Source organism: Triticum urartu, chromosome 2 (genome assembly GCF_003073215.2).
Source record: "Triticum urartu cultivar G1812 chromosome 2, Tu2.1, whole genome shotgun sequence".
Taxonomy (NCBI): domain Eukaryota; kingdom Viridiplantae; phylum Streptophyta; class Magnoliopsida; order Poales; family Poaceae; genus Triticum; species Triticum urartu.
Window position 1 is genome coordinate 110,957,054 of NC_053023.1, and position 21,357 is coordinate 110,978,410.

Below are 21,357 nucleotides of genomic sequence, written 5' to 3' on the forward strand. Positions count from 1 at the left end.
CCGTCGGAGTTCCTCAGCATCTACACCATCGCGGTGCAGGCTGCTGGGGGGTGGGACGACAAGATCCTTGCCAACTACTTCCCGTTGGTACTCAAGCCCAACGTCAGGTCCTGGCTCATGCACTTGCCGGACAACTCCATATCCTCCTGGGCTGAGCTGTGCCATCAGTTTGTCGGCGCCTTTACAGGCGGTCACAAACCTCATGGCCAAGAGAGTGATCTCCATCTGCTCGTCCAGAAGGAAGGGGAGCCCCTACGCAAGTACATCCAAAGATTCAGCCGTGTACAGTACAACATCCCAGACGTCCACCCCGCCGCGGTCATCAGCGCGTTCCATCAGAACGTGCGTAACCGCAGGATGCGGGAGGAGATGGCGATGTGCCGGATTAGGGACGTCAGCGAGCTGTACGCCCTGGCCGACAAATGTGCACGTGTTGAGGAAGGGAGGAGACTCCCCGGAGAGAATACTGGAGCGGAAGGATCTGACAGTGAAGATGCTGCCCCAGCAAAGAAAAGCCGGCGGCGCAACAACAGGAAGAAGCAGAACAAAGAGCTACTAGTCGTTGAGCAGTCCGGCAGCGAAGGTGGCGCCAAGAAGGCTACAGTTGGTAGCTCCGGCAAGGAGGTTGCCGCATGCACCAATTGCCAGGCCGTGGCCGCCGCCGACAAGCAGGACGGCTCCGACAAGCAATACTGCAAGATTCACCGCACCAAGGGCCATGACCTCCAGAGCTGCAAGAAAGTCGAGCAGCTCGTCCAGCAACAGAGGGCTGAGTACGAGTGGCGCGACAAGGAGAGAGCCCAAGGGCGTGCCGAGAAATCCGGCCAGAAGCGCACCGTCCAGGGAGAACGCCGCGGCAAGGCCAAGCAGCGGCAAGGAGACAGGCCTCCCCGCGGTCGCGACAAGGATGAAGACGACGACGACAGTGACGAAGACCTGGATGATGTCGAGACTAGCGAGCAGGAGTTTCAGAAAGCCACAGAGGCCTTGTGTGTTGACGGTGGTGCTTCTCTGCATACCTCGCGTCGCCGACTCAAACAGTGGGTGCGGGAGGTTAATGCAGCAGAACCACCTATCGAATCACGCAAGCTTCTGAAGTGGTCCAGCACGCCTATCATCTTCGACATTGAGGATCACCCCGATCGCACAACCGCAGTCGGGTGCTTGCTGATGTTGGTATCACCAACTATCCACAACCTCAAAGTCACCAAGATGCTAGTTGACGGCGGGGCCGTCTTGAATCTGATCTCCTCCGCTGTGCTCCAAAAACTCCAGATCCCCGACAGCGAGCTCGAAGAGACCGGCACATTCCAAGGGATCAATCCGGGAAGGAGCAAGCCGAAGGGGAAGGTCACGCTGCCGGTAACATTTGGCAGCGAGCTGAACTTCAGGACTGAGAGGGTCACATTCGACATTGCCGATATCCCGTTGCCTTACAACGGGATACTTGGCCGTCCAGCACTCGCCAAGTTCATGGCGGCCTCTCATTATGCATACAACATACTAAAGATGCCAGGCCCGATAAGCGTCATCTCTGTCCCTGGCGACAGGAAGGATGCGCTTATCTGTGCCGACAAGATCTACCGGGAAGCAGCAGCCACGGCAGGTTGCCATCCACTTGCCGCTGAAGCTCCCGGGGGCAAGAAGACCAAGTCCGGCAAGAGCTCTAATGCCCACTCCGGCAAGTGCACCTCTTCGGAGTGTTGCGCTGCCGTCGAGGACGCACCATCGAGCTCCACCGGCAAGAAGACCAAGTCCGGCAAAAGCTCTGATGCCCACTCCGGCAAGCGCGCCTCTTCGGAGTGCTGCGCTGCCGTCGAGGACGCACCATCGAGCTCCACCGGCAAGCACAAGAAGACGATGGCAGCTCCGCCAGAGACGAAGAAGGTGTCCGCCAAGGAGGATGGCACTGGTGGTACCTTCACCATCAGTGCCGCGCTTGATCCTAAATAGGAAGGCGTGCTCGTTGCTTTCCTGCGGGCGAATGTCGACGTGTTTGCATGGCAACCGTCTGACATCCCCGGTGTTCCCAGGAAAGTGATTGAGCACCACCTTGCCGTTTGTCCTCATGCGCGGCCCGTCAAGCAGAAAGTCCGGAAGCAGGCGGTGGAGCGCCAAGAATTCATTGCGGAGGAAATCAAGAAACTGGAAGCAGCAGGCCTTGTTAGAGGAGTGCTCCATCCCACGTGGTTGGCCAATCCTGTAGTTGTGCGCAAGGCAAACGGGAAATGGAGGCTTTGCATCGATTTCACCGATGTTAACAAAGCTTGTCCCAAGGACCCATTTCCTTTGCCGCGCATTGACCAGATTGTTGACTCCACAGCTGGATGTGATTTGCTTTCATTTCTTGATGCATACTCCGGGTATCATCAGATCTTCATGGCAGAGGAGGATGAAGAGAAGACCGCATTTATTACTCCATGTGGCACGTACTGTTTCGTATGGATGCCTTTCGGATTAAAGAATGCTGGTTCGACATTTGCAAGAGTAGTCCATTTTGCTCTTGAGCCACAAATACACAGAAATGTGGAAGCCTACATGGATGATATAGTGGTCAAGAGCAAGGACAGAGCAACCCTGATCCAAGACTTGGACGAGACTTTTGCAAATCTGCGCAAGATCAGCCTCAAGCTCAACCCAGAGAAGTGCGTGTTTGGAGTTCCCTCCGGCAAGCTTCTCGGGTTCTTCGTGTCTCAGCGGGGGATTGAAGCCAATCCCGACAAGATCAAGGCCATTGAGCAGATTGAAGCACCGAAGCGCGTCAAGGATGTACAGAAACTTGCCGGTTGCGTGGCTGCTCTCAGCAGGTTCATCTCTCGGTCTGCTGAGCGTGCCCTGCCATTTTTCAAATCATTGAAAAAGGCAGGTCCAATGAAATGGACTCCGGAAGCGGAGGCTGCGCTGCAAGACCTGAAGAGATACCTGTCCTCCCCCTCCAATACTTGTCGCACCTAAGCCACAAGAGAAGTTGCTGCTGTACATAGCGGCAACCAATCAAGTGGTTAGTGCTGCGTTAGTGGCAGAGAGGGAGGCGGATGATGAGCCAGCAACCGCGGCAAGCGCATCCAGCGACAAGCAGGGGGCTTCCCCGACAAGCTCTGGTCCCGACAAAGATGAACCCGCGCTGATACACGAGGAGATACGGAAGAAAATGGTGCAGCGCCCAGTTTACTTTGTCAGTTCCCTCTTGCAGGGGGCTAGGTCAAGGTACTCTGGTGTGCAGAAAATGCTTTTCGGCCTTCTCATGGCCTCGAGAAAGCTGCGCCATTACTTCCAAGCACATGAGATCACAGTTGTCACTCGCTTTCCGCTGAAGAGGATACTGCAGAATCCAGAAGCGACAGGCAGGATTGTTGAGTGGGCACTGGAACTGTCAAGCTTTGGCCTCAAGTTTGAAAGCACTTCAACTATCCAGAGCAGAGCATTGGCAGAATTTATAGCAGAATGGACGCCAACACCAGATGAAGAAATTCCAGACGAGCATCCCCGACAAGGAAGCAAGCAAAGAGTGGCTGATGTACTTTGATGGTGCCTTTTCGCTGCAAGGCGCCGGCGCTGGTGTGCTGCTTATCGCACCCACCGGAGAGCACCTCAAGTACGTAGTCCAGATGCACTTTCCCAAGGAGCAAGCAACAAACAATACTGCAGAGTATGAAGGCTTGCTTGCCGGTCTCCGGATCGCGGCAGACCTTGGGATCAAGAAGCTCATTGTCAGGGGTGACTCACAGCTTGTCGTCCGCCAAGTAAACAAGAATTATCAGAGTCCGTTGATGGAAGCTTACGTCGACGAAGTGAGAAAGCTAGAAGAGCGCTTTGACGGCCTACAAATGGAGCACGTTCCGAGATCTCAGAACGCCTTGCTGATGGCCTGTCAAAGTGCGCCGCACTTAAGCTACCTGTGGAACCAGGGACCTTTGTGCTCAAGCTGACCAACCGTCCGTAACACCATCAACTGGACAAAGCAAGAAGAGGAAGTTGATTCCTGGTGACTACCTGCCGGCAGAGCTTCCCGAAGCCGCCGCCAAGAAGGTCCCCAAGATCAACACCGAAGGCGCTGAGGAGCAGTGCTCCGGCAAACCCCAGGGTTTGTTCCGTTGAAGCAGAAGCTCCCGGCAAGTTTGTCGCGGAATGTCACGCTCCGGCAGAGACACAGCTTCTCGCCGTAGAAGCGGATATTCCCGCAGCAATCTCCAAGATCAACGCCAAGAGCGCCGGGGAGCCAGATGCTCCGGCAAGCCCTAGGGTTTGTTCCGTTGAAGCTGAAGCTCCCGGCAAGCTTGTCGGGGAACGTCAAGCTCCGGCAGAGACACAGCTTCTCGCGTAGAAGCGGATGTTCCCGCGGCAGCAGAGTTGCCTTTAGTCCTTGTTGTCGAGCCACAGGCTCCAACATGGGCGCAGCAGATTGTCCGTTTCCTTCAGACAGGAGAACTTCCCGAAGAGCAAGAAGAAGCCGAAAGAGTAGCCCGGCAGTCAAGTATGTACCAGTTCGTCGACAAGACACTGTACAGAAGAAGACTCAACGGTGTGAAATTGAGGTGTATTCCCCGGGAAGACGGACAAAAGCTGTTGGCAGAGATACACGGAGGCATATGTGGTCACCACATTGGCGCGAGAGCACTTGTCGGCAAAGCATTCCGGCAAGTTCTTCTGGCCAACAGCCCTCCAGGATGCAACTGCACAAGTAACCAAGTGTGAAGCGTGCCAGTTCCATTCCAAGCAGATACACCAGCCAGCTCAAGCTCTCCAGACGATCCCTTTATCCTGGCCATTTTCGGTCTGGGGGCTCGACATCCTCGGCCCCTTCCCCCGAGCTGTCGGGGGCTTTGAGTACTTGTACGTCGCAATCGACAAGTTCACAAAGTGGCCGGAAGTGGAACCAGTGAGGAAGGTGACCGCACAGTCAGCCGTCAAGTTCTTCAGGTCGATTGTTGCCGCTTCGGGATCCCTAACCGGATAATCACCGACAACGGCACACAGTTCACGAGCCACGCCTTCATGCAGTACGTCCAAGATCTCGGCACCAAGGTCTGCTTCGCTTCTGTTGCTCACCCAAAAAGCAACGGTCAAGCGGAGAGGGCGAACGCCGAGGTGCTGCGCGGGCTCAAGACCAGAACTTTCGACAGGCTGCCCAAGTGCGGAAGAAACTGGATCGAGGAGCTACCAGTGGTTCTTTGGTCGATCAGAACAATGCCAAATCGAGCCACTGGACAGACACCCTTTGCTCTAGTCTATGGAGCAGAGACAGTTACCCCCACGGAACTCGTATACGGGTCACCTCGAGTGCTCGCTTACGATGAGCTTGAGCAAGAGCAGCTGCGGCAAGATGACGCACTACTCCTTGAGGAAGACCGTCTTCAGGCTGCTGTGCGAGCTGCTCGCTACCAGCAAGCTTTGCGCCGCTATCATAGCCGCAAAGTTAATGCCAGAAGTCTCGAGGAAGGCGACCTTGTTCTTCGGCGCGTTCAGTCGGCCAAGAATTCCAACAAGTTGACGCCGAAGTGGGAAGGCCCTTACCGGGTGAAACGAGTCACAAGGCCTGGCGCTGTCCGCCTTGAGACCGAAGATGGCATCCCAGTGAGCAACTCCTGGAACATCGAGCATCTTCGTAAGTTTTACCCGTAAGGCGCGGTTGTCGGACCCCGTCCGGCAACCACCTTTCTGTACAAGTCTTGCCGCTGTTGCATGTAATCCTTTGTACAGAGCCAGGCGCAGACCCTGAGCACCAGAGAATGAAGCGCTGCATACCCCGGGGTTATAGCATGCCTGCTAGGTTGAGTCTCGTCCTTGGTTAGGGTCGATAGTCCCTAACAGCGGCTAACCCCTAGCTTAGAGGTCGAGTGTCCGTCCCTTTGTTTTTCCTTCGTTCGCAGGGCTCGCACGTCCTGGCCAGACCACCTGGAGACGAAAAGGAGAAGAAGGGCGCGCCGGCACCTGGGCCCCGGCAAGAACGCCGGGGGCTGCGAATGCCAAGATGTCACCCCCGGTGAGCCAGAGTTGCCGGGGGCTGCAATATCAGATAAGTCTTTCATCCCTCTTCATGCATCCTCTTATGGACTGGGGAATGCGAGCCCGCGTTTCTTCCCGAAAACTGTCGTGCTCCCTCGCTCTAGGCCCTGGAGCTAGTTCCCGGGGCCAAGTTTGGTCGTAGTCGCGGCAGCAAAGGGATGAAACGAGGAGGCCACACCCACCTCGTTCCCGCCTCCGTCAAAGGCGTGAGAACGGTCGAAGCGACGTGGGAAGGGGGCGGGGCTTGTTGTCGGGGAATGGAATGCCTGTCCGAGAGATACCAAGGATTTGTTCCTTGGCGTGGGTTCAACCCGCGAGGCAAATAACCCAGCAAACATCCCCTTTTCATTAAAAACATCCCATACAGGTACAGTCCATAGAGGATGAAAAACATGAAGAGAGGATTACAAGTTCTAGATACAACTAAGGCCCGAAGGCTTACAATTACAAAGATAAGGTGCCCGTAATCCCTTTCCTGTCCCTCTCTTCAGGAGGTAGGTCAAGGAGGCGAAAAGGGGAGAGGGGCGCCAAGGCGAGCTACAGGTGCCAGAAGACACCAAGAGAACATCCCGGGGGCCGGACGGTGATGGCGACGCCGGGAGAAGGGTGCGAAGGAGGGGCGGCAGGACCTCAGCGCGCTGTCGAGGGCACCACGCCCTCGTACTCCGACCTGGCGGCCTTGTCGCCAGCCCTCTTCCCCTTCCGCGGCCTCCCTACGCCAGCCGCCCAAGGAGACACCCCCGGGGAGTTCAAGAAGCCGGCGGCGCGGATGATGGGGGTCGCCGGTGCCGCACGAGACGGCGCCCGACACCTAGTCGGAGCCGCCATCCTGCCGCCCGCCACCCTCACCATCACTGCCGCTCTCCTCCTCGTCACTCTCGCTCGAGGAGGAGCCTTCGCTATCGGAGGAGCTGTCCACGCAGCACTTCGCCCGGGTGCCGAAGCACCCGAAGACCTTGACGGAGAGGAGATCGCCCTCCACCAGCTTAAAATGGAGGGTGAACCCCTCCATCAGGCTGTGGATGCGGGCGAACGTCTTCCACCCTCGATCGGGATACATCACACTAGGGGCTGGGAACACCACGCGGACTCGCGTGCCGCTGATCCCACAGCCCCTCATGTGTAATCTCAGAGTTTCGGGCGGGTCCGACTCCATCGCGCTCGCGAACGGAGCTGGAAGCCAGAGGCGACGACGAGGCGCCCGGCACAGCTTGACGAAGAACTCGCAAGGGTTGTCCCCTATATGGACCGCCGCGGGGGGAGGAGCCGCCGGCGGGGGCGAAGCTGGCGCGTCGCCCCGTCCGCCTCTTCCCCGAGCGCCTCGACCTCGTCCTCGACCTCGTCCACGACCTCGCCCCCTCCCTCTTCCCCTTATGGCTGGCTCTGCCACCACGAGCGAGGAAGAGGGGAGGGTGCGCTGTCTGGCGGCGACCCTCGCCGCCACCGATGAAGGCCCAGGATTCCCTTTCTCCATGGCGAATGAGAGAAAGGGGAGCAGAAGCTGAAGAAAGGAGGAGACGAGAGAGTGCAGGCTTCGGTGCTCCCTTCCCGCTCCTTATAAAGGAGCGAAGTGGGAGCCCAGCCGCCCCGCTCAGCGAATCAAGGCACGGGAAGAGCAGGGAGGCGGGCCGACCCGCCACCTCTGCCCGCAACGGCCCAGGTTCCCGCTCCCACCGTCCGCGATCCCAAGTGCATGGGAGCCGTGTGGCGGGGATGCAAAACTGAGGCGACGGATGGGGCGACCTCGCCCTACCCCGTAATCTCGGGGAGTGGGCGCTTCGAAAACCACGCACCGGCCCCGTCCAGTAAATGCGCCACGCCCCCACGCCTACCTCCGTTTGAAGAAGAGGGCGTGGGCCGTTCCCCTTCATCATGGCTTGACGCATGCTCGCGGGGCTTAGCCCCGCACGCGCCGCCCGCGGTCACCCACGACGCCGCGTTTGACGCGTGCCGTTCCGGGCGTGCGCGATGGAAGCGGAGAGATATACGGCGTGACCCAGGCCACGCGTGCCCGTGCACTGTTCTGGGCCTGGCCCAACAGCGCTCGGCACCGTGTCTGGCCCAAGCCCGGGGGCTCCTGTCGGTGTACTAAAGTAGGGGTACCCTTAGTACCCCGAACTTGTGCACGGGCAGTCGCAGCATCTCGCGGCAAGGCTTGCCGGGTGGCCGCCAAGACCTTCTGAGGTTCCTCTGAAGACCATTCAAGAACAAAATACTCAAGACAAGACCCCAGCAAGAGGAGCTTGCCGGGAAGAAGGCAAGACCCCGGCAAGAGGAGCTTGCCGGGAAGGCCATCAGAAGCGTCCCAAGGCCCCGGCAAGAGGCGCTTGCCGGGAAGGCCATCCAAGGCATTCCAAGGAACTTTCCGCGGCGCGCTACGCGCCCCGACAAGGCCCGGTGAGCGACAAGCTCCCAGAAGCGACAAGTCGACGGCCGCGGCAAGGCGCTTGCCGCGGCAAGCCCCCACTCCACGCCCGCGCTCCAGCACATCCACCCACGTGTCGCTCTGGGGCCCCTCCCAAGCGCACGTGGCAGGAGGCTGTGCAGCTAGGGGCGTGCGGTGGCACGCAGGCGCTGACAAGACAACCATCGTGGCAAGACGGTGGCGTCCCTAGCGGTCCCTTTCGGTGCTGTCTAGGCGACACAGACGCACATTTAATGCCCTTGTCCCCTGCCGTCAGGGTTAGGTATGATAACACTGTAGCAGCTAGCTGTGCCTACTACTGCCCCTAGCTGTGCCTACCACCCCTTTTCCACTTTTGCCCTCCGTTGCCCTATGTCGGTAACCCCTTGAGCATATAAAAGGAGGCCCGGGGCAACGTAGAAGGGGGTTCAGCAATTCCGCACACTCACGCTCGATCCTGCTTGCCGCCGGTGTGTACTATAGCACCCCGCGCTCCTGAGCTAGAAATCAATACCAATCCACAAAGCAGGAGTAGGGTTTTACGCATCCGTGCGGCCCAAACCTGGGTAAATCGCCCGTGTGCTTCGCCTCGATCTGCTCTTTGCGCGACCTCCGCCCCCCGCCGAACCGAAAAGGGACCCGGTCTGCCCGTCCCATAGGTGCCCGTTCAGCGGGGGATTGAAGCCAATCCCGACAAGATCAAGGCCATTGAGCAGATTGAAGCACCGAAGCGCGTCAAGGATGTACAGAAACTTGCCGGTTGCGTGGCTGCTCTCAGCAGGTTCATCTCTCGGTCTGCTGAGCGCACCCTGCCATTTTTCAAATCATTGAAAAAGGCAGGTCCAATGAAATGGACTCCGGAAGCGGAGGCTGCGCTGCAAGACCTGAAGAGATACCTGTCCTCCCCTCCAATACTTGTCGCACCTAAACCACAAGAGAAGTTGTTGCTGTACATAGCGGCAACCAATCAAGTGGTTAGTGCTGCGTTAGTGGCAGAGAGGGAGGCGGATGATGAGCCAGCAACCGCGGCAAGCGCATCCAGCGACAAGCAGGGGGCTTCCCCGACAAGCTCTGGTCCCGACAAAGATGAACCCGCGCTGATACACGAGGAGGTACGGAAGAAAATGGTGCAGCGCCCAATTTACTTTGTCAGTTCCCTCTTGCAGGGGGCTAGGTCAAGGTACTCTGGTGTGCAGAAACTGCTTTTCGGCCTTCTCATGGCCTCGAGAAAGCTGCGCCATTACTTCCAAGCACATGAGATCACAGTGGTCACTCGCTTTCCGCTGAAGAGGATACTGCAGAATCCAGAAGCGACAGGCAGGATTGCTGAGTGGGCACTGGAACTGTCAAGCTTTGGCCTCACGTTTGAAAGCACTTCAACTATCCAGAGCAGAGCATTGGCAGAATTTATAGCAGAATGGACGCCAACACCAGATGAAGAAATTCCAGAGACGAGCATCCCCGATAAAGAAGCAAGCAAAGAGTGGCTGATGTACTTTGATGGTGCCTTTTCGCTGCAAGGCGCCGGCGCTGGTGTGCTGCTTATCGCACCCACCGGAGAGCACCCCAAGTACGTAGTCCAAATGCACTTTCCCAAGGAGCAAGCAACAAATAATACTACAGAGTACGAAGGCTTGCTTGCCGGTCTCCGGATCGCGGCAGACCTTGGGATCAAGAAGCTCCTTGTCAGGGGTGACTCACAGCTTGTCGTCCGCCAAGTAAACAAGAATTATCAGAGTCCGTTGATGGAAGCTTACGTCGACGAAGTGAGAAAGCTAGAAGAGCGCTTTGACGGCCTACAAATGGAGCACGTTCCGAGATCTCAGAACGCCCTTGCTGATGGCCTGTCAAAGTGCGCCGCACTTAAGCTACCTGTGGAACCACGGACCTTTGTGCTCAAGCTGACCCAACCGTCCGTAACACCATCAACTGGACAAAGCAAGAAGAGGAAGTTGATTCCTGGTGACTACCTGCCGGCAGAGCTTCCCGAAGCCGCCGCCAAGAAGGTCCCCAAGATCAACACCGAAGGCGCTGAGGAGCAAGATGCTCTGGCAAACCCCAGGGTTTGTTCCGTTGAAGCAGAAGCTCCCGGCAAGTTTGTCGCGGAATGTCACGCTCCGGCAGAGACACAGCTTCTCGCTGTAGAAGCGGATATTCCCGCAGCAATCTCCAAGATCAACGCCAAGAGCGCCGGGGAGCAAGATGCTCCCGCAAGCCCCAGGGTTTGTTCCGTTGAAGCTGAAGCTCCCGGCAAACTTGTCGGGGAACGTCAAGCTCCGGCGGAGACACAGCTTCTCGCTGTAGAAGCGGATGTTCCCGCGGCAGCAGAGTTGCCTTTAGTCCTTGTTGTCGAGCCACAGGCTCCAACATGGGCGCAGCAGATTGTCCGTTTCCTTCAGACAGGAGAACTTTCCGAAGAGCAAGAAGAAGCCGAAAGAGTAGCCCGGCAGTCAAGTATGTACCAGTTCGTCGACAAGACACTGTACAGAAGAAGACTCAACGGTGTGAAATTGAGGTGTATTCCCCGGGAAGACGGACAAAAGCTGTTGGCAGAGATACACGGAGGCATATCTGGCCACCACATTGGCGCGAGAGCACTTGTCGGCAAAGCATTCCGGCAAGGATTCTTCTGGCCAACAGTCCTCCAGGATGCAACTGCACAAGTAACCAAGTGTGAAGCGTGCCAGTTCCATTCCAAGCAGATACACCAGCCAGCTCAAGCTCTCCAGACGATCCCTTTATCCTGGCCATTTTCGGTCTGGGGGCTCGACATCCTCGGCCCCTTCCCCCAAGCTGTCGGGGGCTTTGAGTACTTGTACGTCGCAATCGACAAGTTCACAAAGTGGCCGGAAGTGGAACCAGTGAGGAAGGTGACCGCACAGTCAGCCGTCAAGTTCTTCAGGTCGATTGTTTGCCGCTTCGGGATCCCTAACCGGATAATCACCGACAACGGCACACAATTTACGAGCCACGCCTTCATGCAGTACGTCCAAGATCTCGGCACCAAGGTCTACTTCGCTTCTGTTGCTCACCCAAAAAGCAACGGTCAAGCGGAGAGGGCGAACGCCGAGGTGCTGCGCGGGCTCAAGACCAGAACTTTCGACAGGCTGCACAAGTGCGGAAGAAACTGGATCGAGGAGCTACCGGTGGTTCTTTGGTCGATCAGAACGACGCCAAATCGAGCCACTGGACAGACACCCTTTGCTCTAGTCTATGGAGCAGAGGCGGTTACCCCCACGGAACTCGTATACGGGTCACCTCGAGTGCTCGCTTACGATGAGCTTGAGCAAGAGCAGCTGCGGCAAGATGACGCGCTGCTCCTTGAGGAAGATCGTCTCCAGGCTGCTGTGCGAGCTGCTCGCTACCAGCAAGCTCTGCGCCGCTACCACAGCCGCAGAGTCAATGCCAGGAGTCTCGAGGAAGGCGACCTTGTTCTTCGGCGCGTTCAGTCGGCCAAGAATTCCAACAAGTTGACGCCGAAGTGGGAAGGCCCTTACCGGGTGAAACGAGTCACAAGGCCTGGCGCTGTCCGCCTTGAGACCGAAGATGGCATCCCAGTGAGCAACTCCTGGAACATCGAGCATCTTCGTAAGTTTTACCCGTAAGGCGCGGTTGTCGGACCCCGTCCGGCAACCACCTTTCTGTACAAGTCTTCCGCTGTTGCATGTAATCCTTTGTACAGAGCCAGGCGCAGACCCTGAGCACCAGAGAATGAAGCGCTGCATACCCCGGGGTTATAGCATGCATGCTAGGTTGAGTCTCGTCCTTGGTTAGGGTCGATAGTCCCTAACAGCGGCTAACCCCTAGCTTAGAGGTCGAGTGTCCGTCCCTTTGTTTTTCCTTCGTTCGCAGGGCTCGCACGTCCTGGCCAGACCACCTGGAGACGAAAAGGAGAAGAAGGGCGCGCCGGCACCTGGGCCCCGGCAAGAACGTCGGGGGCTACGAATGCCAAGATGTCACCCCCGGCGAGCCAGAGTTGCCAGGGCTGCTGATCCACGGGCACCTATGGGACCGGCGGACCGGGTCCCTTTTCGGTTCGGCGGGGGGCGGAGGTCGCGCAAAGAGCAGATCGAGGCGAAGCACGCGGGCGATTTACCCAGGTTCGGGCCGCAGTAGCATATATGCTTTGATCAACTTATGAAAGCGTATATTCCAACTCCGAGATGCTTGCACCAGTCCATAGATGGATCGCTGGAGCTTGCATATTTTGTTAGTACCTTTAGGATTGACAAAACCTTCTGGTTGCATCATATACAACTCTTCTTTAATAAATCCATTAAGGAATGCAGTTTTGTTTATCCATTTGCCAGATTTCATAATATGCGGCAATTGCTAACATGATTCGGACAGACTTAAGCATAGATACGAGTGAGAAACTCTCATCGTAGTCAACACCTTGAACTTGTCGAAAACCTTTTTGCGACAATTCTAGCTTTGTAGATGGTAACACTACTATCAGCATCTGTCTTCCTCTTGAAGATCCATTTAATCTCAATGGCTCGCCGATCATTGGGCAAGTCAATCAAAGTCCATACTTTGTTCTCATACATGGATCTCATCTCAGATTTCATGGCCTCAAGCCATTTCGCGGAATCTGGGCTCATCATCACTTCCTCATAGTTCGTAGGCTCGTCATGGTCAAGTAACATGACCTCCAGAACAGGATTACCGTACCACTCTGGTGCGGATCTCACTCTGGTTTACCTACGAGGTTCGGTAGTAACTTGATCTGAAGTTACATGATCATCATCATTAGCTTCCTCACTAATCGGTGTAGTATTCACATGAACAGATTTCTGTGATGAACTACTTTCCAATAAGGGAGCAGGTACAGTTACGTCATCAAGTTCTACTTTCCTCCCACTCACTTCTTTTGAGAGAAACTCCTTTTCTAGAAAGGATCCATTCAAAGCAACGAATATATTGCCTTCGGATCTGTGATAGAAGGTGTACCCAACATTTTCTTTTGGGTATCCTATGAAGACGCACTTCTCCGATTTGGGTTAGAGCTTATCAGGTTGAAACTTTTTCACATAAGCATTGCAACCTCAAACTTTAAGAAATGACAGCTTAGGTTTCTTGCCAAACCATAGTTCATACGGTGTCGTCTTAACGGATTTAGATGGTGCCCTTTTTAATGTGAATGCAGATGTCTCTAATGCATAACCCCAAAACTATAGTGATTAATCGGTAAGAAACATCACAGATTGCACTATATCCAATAATAGTACGGTTATGACGTTCGGACACACCATTATGCTGTGGTGTTCCAGGTGGCATGATTTTGTGAAACTATTCCACATTGTTTTAATTGAAGACCAAACTCATAACTCAAATATTTGTCTATGCGATCAGATCGTAGAAACTTTATTTTCTTGTCACGATGATTTTCCACTTCACTCTGAAGTTCTTTGAACTTTTCAAATGTTTCATACTTATGTTTCATCAAGTAGATATACTCATATCTGCTCAAATCATCTGTGAAGATCAGAAAATAATGATACCTGCCGCGAGCCTCAATATTCATCGGACCACATACATCAGTATGTATGATTTCCAACAAATCTGTTGCTCACTCCATTGTTCCGGAGAACGGAGTCTTAATCATCTTGCCCATGAGGCATGGTTCGCAAGCATCAACTGATTCATAATCAAGTGATTCCAAAAGCCCATCGGCATGGATTTTCTTCATGCGCTTTACACCAATATGACCTAAACAGCAGTGCCACAAATAAGTTGCACTATCATTATTAACTTTGCATCTTTTGGTTTCAATATTATGAATATGTGTATCACTACGATCGAGATCCAACGAACCATTTTCATTGGGTGTGTAACCATATAAGGTTTTATTCATGTAAACAGAACAACAATTTATTCTCTTACTTAAATGAATAACCATATTGCAATAAACATGATCAAATCATATTCATGCTCAACGCAGACACCAAATAACACTTATTTAGGTTCAACACTAATCCCGAAAGTATAAGGAGTGTGCAATGATGATCATATCAATCTTGGAACCATTTCCAATACACATCGTCACTTCACCCTTAACTAGTCTCTGTTCATTTTGCAACTCCCATTTTGAGTTACTATTCTTAGCAACTGAACTAGTATCAAATATTGAGGGGTTGCTATAAACACTAGTAAAGTACACATCAATAACATGTATATCAAATATACCTATGTTCACTTTGCCATCCTTCTTATCCGCCAATTACTTGGGGTAGTTCCGCTTCTAGTGACCAGTCCCTTTGCAGTAGAAGCACTCAGTTTCAGACTTAGGTCCAAACTTGGGTTTTTCACTTGAGCAACAACTTGTTTGCCGTTCTTCTTGAAGTTCCCCTTTCTTCCCTTTGTCCCTTTACTTGAAACTAGTGGTTTTACCATCAACACTTGATGCTTTTCTTGATTTCTACCTTAGTCGATTTCAGCATCACGAAGAGCTTGGGAATCGTTTCCGTTATCCCTGGCATATTATAGTTCATCATGAAGTTCTACTAACTTGGTGATGGTGACTAGAGAATTCTGTCAATCACTATTTTATCTGGAAGATTAACTCCCACTTGATTCAAGCGATTGTAGTACCCAGACAATCTGAGCACGTGCCCACTGCTTGAGCTATTCTCCTCCATCTTTTAGCTATAGAACTTGTTGGAGACTTCATATCTCTCAACTCGGGTATTTGCTTGAAATATTAACTTCAACTCCTGGAACATCTCATATGGTCCATGACGTTCAAAACGTCTTTGAAGTCCCGATTCTAAGCTGTTAAGCATGGTGCACTAAACTATCAAGTAGTCATCATATTGAGCTAGCCAAACGTTCATGACGTCTGCATCTGCTCCTGCAATAGGTCTGTCACCTAGCAGTGCATTAAGGACATAATTCTTCTGTGCAGCAATGAGGATAAACCTCAGATCACGGATCCAATCCGCATCATTGCTACTAACATCTTTCAACTTAGTTTTCTCTAGTAAACATATCAAAAATAAAACAGGGGAGCTAAACGCGAGCTATTGATCTACAACATAGATATGCTAATACTACCAGGACTAAGTTCATGATAAATTTAAGTTCAATTAATCATATTACTTAAGCACTCCCACTTAGAAATACATCCCTCTAATCTTCTAAGTGATCACGTGATCCAAATCAACTAAACCATAACCGATCATCACGTGAAATGGAGCAGCTTTCAATGGTGAACATCAATATGTTGATCATATCTACGATATGATTCACGCTCGACCTTTCGGTCTCAGTGTTCCGAGGCCATATCTGCATATGCTAGGCCCGTCAAGTTTAACCTGAGTATTCTGCGTGTGCAAAACTGGCTTGCACCCATTGTAGATGGACGTAGAGCTTATCACACCCGATCATCACGTGGTGTCTGGGCACGACGAACTTTGGCAATGGTGCATACTCAGGGAGAACACTTTTTATCTTGAAATTTAGTGAGAGATCATCTTATAATGCTACCGTCAATCAAAGCAAGATAAGATGCATAAAAGATAAACATCACATGCAATCAATATAAGTGATATGATATGGTCATCATCATCTTGTACTTGTGATCTCCATCTCCGAAGTACCATCATGATCACCATCGTCACCGGCGCGACACCTTGATCTCCATCGTAGCATCGTTGTTGTCTCGCCAATCTTATGCTTCCACGACTATCGCTACCGCTTAGTGATAAAGTAAAGCATTACAACGCGATTGCATTGCATACAATAAAGCGACAACCATATGGCTCCCGCCAGTTGCCGATAACTTGGTTACAAAACATGATCATCTCATACAATAAAATTTAGCATCATGTCTTGACCATATCACATCACAACATGCCCTGCAAAAACAAGTTAGACGTCCTCTACTTTGTTGTTGCAAGTTTTACATGGCTGCTACGGGCTTAGCAAGAACCGTTCTTCCCTACGCAACAAAACCACAACGATAGTTTGTCACGTTGGTGCTGTTTTAACCTTCGCAAGGACCGGGCGTAGACACACTCGGTTCAACTAAAGTTGGAGAAACTGACACCCGCCAGCCACCTGTGTGCAAAGCACGTCGGTAGAACCAGTCTCGCGTAAGCGTACGCATAATGTCGGTCCGGGCCGCTTCATCCAACAATACCGCCGAACCAAAGTATGACATGCTAGTAAGCAGTATGACTTATATCGCCCACAACTCACTTGTGTTCTACTCGTGCATAACATCAACGCATAAAACCTAGGCTCAGATGCCACTGTTGGGGAATGTAGTAATTTCAAAAAAAATCCTACGCACATGCAAGATCATGGTGATGCATAGCAACGAGAGGGGAGAGTGTTGTCTACGTACCCTCGTAGACCGGAAGCGGAAGTGTTAGCACAACGCGGTTGATGTAGTCGTACGTCTTCACGGCCCGACCGATCAAGCACCGAAACTACGGCACCTTCGAGTTCTAGCACACGTTCAGCTCAATGACGATCCCAGGACTCCGATCTAGCAAAGTGTCGGGGATGAGTTCCGTCAGCATGACGGCGTGGTGACGATCTTGATGTTCTACCGTCGCAGGGCTTTGCCTAAGCACCGCTACAATATTATCGAGGATTATGGTGGAGGGGGGTACCGCACACGGCTAAGAGATCAATGATCAATTGTTGTGTCTATGGGGTGCCCCCTGCCCCCGTATATAAAGGAGTGGAGGAGGGGGCCGGCCAAGGAGGGTGGCGCGCCCTAAGGGGGAGTCCAACTCCCACAGGGAGTAGGACTCCCCTTTTTCCTATTAGGAGTAGGAGAGGGAAGGAAGAGGAAGGAGGGAGGAAGGAAAGGGGGGCCGGCCCCCCCTCCCAATTCGGATTGGGCTTGGGGGGCGCCCCCTCCCTTGCTCCTTTCCCCTCCTTTCCACTAAGGCCCAATAAGGCCCATATACCTCCCCGGGGGTTCTGATAACCTCCCGGTGATCCAGTATTGTCCCAATCTCACCCGGAACCTTTCCGGTGTCCAAATATAGTCGTCCAATATATCGATCTTTATGTCTCGACCATTTCGAGACTCCTCGTCAAGTCTGTGATCACATCCGGGACTCCGAACAACCTTCGGTACATCAAAATATATAAACTCATAATGAAACTGTCATCGTAACGTTAAGCGTGCGGACCCTACGTGTTCGAGAACAATGTAGACATGACCGAGACATGTCTCCGGTCAATAACCAATAGCGGAACCTGGATGCTCATATTGGCTCCTACATATTCTACGAAGATCTTTATCGGTCAGACCGCATAACAACATATGTTTGTTCCCTTTGTCATCGGTATGTTACTTGCCCGAGATTCGATCGTCGGTATCTCAATACCTAGTTCAATATCGTTACCGGCAAGTCTCTTTAACTCATTCCGTAACACATCATCCCGCAACTAACTCACTAGTTGCAATGCTTGTAAGGCTTAAGTGATGTGTATTACCGAGTGGGCCCAGAGATACCTCTCCGACAATCGGAGTGACAAATCCTAATCTCGAAATACGCCAACCCAACAAGTACCTTCGGAGACACCTGTAGAGCACCTTTATAATCACCCAGTTACGTTGTGACGCTTGGTAGCACACAAAGTGTTCCTCCGGTAAACGAGAGTTGCATAATCTCATAGTCATAGGAACACGTATAAGTCATGAAGAAAGCAATAGCAACAAACTAAACGATCAAGTGCTAAGCTAACGGAATGGGTCAAGTCAATCACATCATTCTGCTAATGATGTGATCCCATTAATCAAATGACAACTCTTTGTAAATGGCTAGGAAACATAACCATCTTTGATTAACGAGCTAGTCAAGTAGAGGCATACTAGTGACGCTCTGTTTGTCTATGTATTCACACATGTATCATGTTTCCGGATAATGCAATTCTAGCATGAATAATAAACATTTATCATGATATAAGGAATAAATAATAACTTTATTATTGCCTCTAGGGCATATTTCCTTCACTTATTTACTCAAAGAATGAGGAAGAGCATGTCGAACATCTTAGACTTGTGTTAGAAAAACTCAGAGAACACCGCCTTTATGCCAAGTTCTCCAAGTGCGAATTTTGGTTGCCAGAAGTGACCTATCTTGGCCACGTAATCTCTGGTAAGGGCATTGCTGTCAATCCCAAGAGAGTTCAGGCCGTTCTTGATTGGACTCCGCCTGAAACGGTTAAGCAAGTTAGGAGTTTCCTTGGCCTAGCCAGTTATTGTCGCCGCTTCGTTGAGAACTTCTCCAAAGTGGCCAAACCTCTCACGGAACTTCTCAAGAAAGATAAAAAGTTTGAGTGGTCCCCACAGTGTGAGCACAGTTTTCAGGAACTAAAAAGACGCCTGACTTCTGCTCCAATACTTATGCCACCGGATTTCACTAAGGACTTTATTATCTATTGTGATGCCTCACGACAGGGACTAGGTTGCATCCTTATGCAGGATCGTCATGTGATTGCCTATGCATCTCGACAATTGCATCCACATGAGGAGAATTATCCTACAGATGATCTAGAGCTTGCAGCCGTAGTCTATGCACTTAAGACCTGGCGACATTACCTCCTTGGTAAACGTTGCGAGATTTACACCGATCACCAGAGTCTCAAGTATATCTTCACCCAACCAGATTTGAACCTTAGGCAAAGACGTTGGTTGGAGTTGATCTCAGATTACGACTTAGGAATTACCTACACCCCAGGCAAGGGGAATGCCATGGCTGATGCGCTAAGTCGTAAGTCCTATTGCAACAATCTCATGTTGCAGCAGAGCCAGCCACTTCTCCATGAGGAATTATGTAAGCTTAACCTTCACATTGCTCCTCACAGATTCCTTTCTACCTTGGTGGCGAAACCTACTGTCGGGGATATACCCCGCGGCGTAAACCGACCGGAAGTATAACCCGGCCGGACTAGGCGTTTCATTGGTAAACTGCCAGAGGATTGGCGATTTACGTGTCTGGCGGTTCATTGGTATGACGATTCATGAGCCTGAAGACTCATTGGTGACCCGGCTGGACTTGGCGGTTTACTTGAGACCCGATTTACACTTGGCGATTCACTGGCGACCTGCCCTGACCTGGCGGTTTACAAGCAACCCGCCGGAATGTTATGACACACTTGTGACCCTGCGGACGGGTCAGATGAATGACAAGGCCCAAGGCCCAGAAGGCCGGTTTATGTTAATGGTGGGCCGGTTTAAGAGAAAAGGCATGAGGAACATTTATCTTACAAGGAGTTAAGACCTGGACTTGTATCCGGTTTGTATTAGAGATAGACTAGTCCTAATCCTAATAGGACTCTACATGTAACCCGCCCCTCCAACATATATAAGGAGGGGCAGGGCTCCCCAAAAGGGACAAGATTCACAAGTTCCACAAGTTGGACAAGTTAGGTTTAGACAATAGCTCTCGAGATAGAGCACTCTTGTAACCGTGATCATCATCATCAATATCAATGAAGCAGGATGTAGGCTTTTACCTCCACCGTGAGGGGCCGAACTTGGGTAAAACATCGCGTGTCTCGTCCCACTCAACCCCTCTCAAGCTACCACATAGATGCGTTGGCCTCGCGACTAAGTCCTGACACTAAGGACATCTGCTGTGACAATTCCACGACAGTTGGCGCCCACCGTGGGGCTCGCGCACGGTGGTGTGGAGTTATTGAAGGGATCTTTTCTAGGGTTCGAGAAGTTTGCAAGTTTCCGGTTCAATTAGAGCCGGCGTGGAAGATTCATATCAAACGTCAAGTTTGCTAAATCCCAAAAGGGGGGAGTCTCCGTTTGATTCAGCAAGGATTCATCGGATCTGATGGGTGTAAATCGCCGATACATACAAGGTCAAATTTCCGATCGAGTTATCAGATCAGACGAGGGATCGAACACTTTGGAAATTGATTAGCCTTATGTGTGATGAATCAAAACAAGGTAGAAGAGAAAAAGACCAAAAGCAATCACGTTCCCGATCCAGGAAAGGAAAACTGCCATGACCCGGACTCTGAATTGTCCTTGCCTCCGCGGCTTCCGCCTCTGCAATCGGTTTCTGTCGCTGCCGTGGTGTATGGCCCGCCTGAGTCCGCCCTAGCGGCCACGCCAAGTCACCTCGCCTCCATTGCCGCGCAGGCCGCTGTACTCGTTCATCTCCGTGATGAACAGCCTGTTCGGAGTCAGCACTGCCTCAGCCATGCCGTCCGAGTCACTTGCTGCCTCTGCCTCCCTACCCGCTCAAGTCGCCGTGGTGGCCGCTTCGCGACCTTGCCGCACTTCGAGTCTCGCTGCTCCTGAACCACCTCTGCAGAGTTGCTCCCGTCCGAGTCAATGTCGGCCTGGATTTCGCCGAGAGTTGCCTCCACTGGTTTAGTTCCTGTTAAACCGGCCGCGTCGCCGCCAACGCCGCATTGTCGGTTTCGCCCTCGGACCGCCCGGTCGGCCACTGGTACAGGCTCGTTGCTGCTGATCCCGTTGACTGCTGCGTAGCAGCGCCTTTGTATCTACAGCCCTCCGCGCTGATGTTTCCTCCGGCACGACCGCGCGTTGACCGGCTGCTCGTCGGTTCGTCTGCTGCGTCTTCTGTGGAGGTGTGCCTCGCCGACCTGGCACCAAATCGCCAGACCCATGAGTCACTGCCTCCGCCCTGACTCGCACGGCGGCACCTCAAGCTGCCTGGCCTCGTGGATGTCTCCGTCGAAACCGGCCGCGCCACCACGCGCCTCTGCGGCCGCCCCTCTTGTCCGAGCCGCCACGGTTGCCGCTGGAATATGCCTCCATAAACCGCTGCAGCTTTTGCTGAGTCATTAAGCCGGCTCTCCGCTTCTCCACTATCGTTCCGCTTTGAGCCACCGTTTCCAGGCTCCATTACAGGCATACTTCAAGGATTGACCCGCTGTCCCCACTGCGCTGGCCACTGATAGTTTGCCCTGTCTAACTGTCGGTTTGCGGCACCTGA